This window comes from Saimiri boliviensis, chromosome 12 (genome assembly GCF_048565385.1).
Source record: "Saimiri boliviensis isolate mSaiBol1 chromosome 12, mSaiBol1.pri, whole genome shotgun sequence".
NCBI lineage: Eukaryota > Metazoa > Chordata > Mammalia > Primates > Cebidae > Saimiri > Saimiri boliviensis.
In genome coordinates, this window is record NC_133460.1 from 17,022,761 (window position 1) to 17,023,959 (window position 1,199).

Here is a 1,199-nt window from a genome sequence, read left to right on the forward strand (position 1 = left end):
CCCTGCCCTCCCAGGCCCCGCCCCCACCTGGCCAGGTGCTTTTCCCAGGCCGCCGAGCACCTGCGGCCACGACTCCGCAGCGCCCCCTGCCGCCCCGAGGCCGCGCTGCGCCTTCCCGGGCCACCGCGCAGTACCTGCAGCCGCCCCGAGGCCACCCTGCACCCTGCATTCCCGCTGCGTCTGCAGCACTGACCACAAGGCGCCTCGCAGCGCCTCCAGCCCCCTATCACTGCCCCGCGCCTTCTTTCCACTCAGACAGCAGGCACTCGCCCTAGCACCAGCAGGAATCCCACGCAACTTTGCTCCTCCAACTCCCTCCAGACCTCCAGCGTGAGGTCGCTTCCGTGCTCACCTGCGTCCAGCTGTTGGCAGTAGGGGCTGTTCAGCCAGGCCACTCATCCTTCCACCTTTTCAGCTGCTGCTTTTTCTTTCCTTCGTTCTTTCCTCCTTCCTTCCTTTTTCTTTCTTTCTTTTTTTTTTTTAGATGGACTCTGGCTCTGTCGCCCAGGCTGGAGTGCAATGGCTTGATCTCGGCTCACTGCAGCCTCTGCCTCCTGGGTTCCAGAGATTCTCCTGCCTCAGCCTCCTAAGTAGCTGGGATTACAGGCGCATGCCACCATGCCCGGCTTGATTTTTATGTTTTTAGTAGAGAAAGGGTTTCATCATGTTGGCCAGGCTGGTCTTGACCTCTTGACCTCAGGTGATCCACCCCTCTTGGCCTCCCAAAGTGCTGGGATTACAAGCACGATCGATCCTTCCTTCCTTTCTTCCTTCCTTCCCTTCTTTCTTTCTCTTTCTTTTCTTTCCTTCCTTCCTTTCTCTTCCTCCCTCCCTTCTTCTTTCTCCTTCCTTCCCTCCCTCTCTTTTCTCCCTCCCTCCCTCCTTCCTTTTCTTTCCTTCTTTCTCTTTCTTTCTTCTCTTTTTCTTTCTCTTATTTTCCTTCCTTCTTTCTTTCCTTCTTTCTTCTTTTCTTTCTTTCTTTCTTTCTTTTTTTTTTTTTTTGACAGGGTCTCCCTCTGTTGCCTTGGCTGGAGTGCAGTGGTGCCATCATAGCTCACTGCAGCCTCCAGCTCCTGGGCTCAAACAAGCCTCCCATTTCAGCCTCCCCGATAGTTAAAATTACAGAGGCAAGCCACTTGCCTGGCTTCAGCTGCCTTTTTATAGGGTTTCTGATAGCTACAGTTAATGAAATTAGAAAA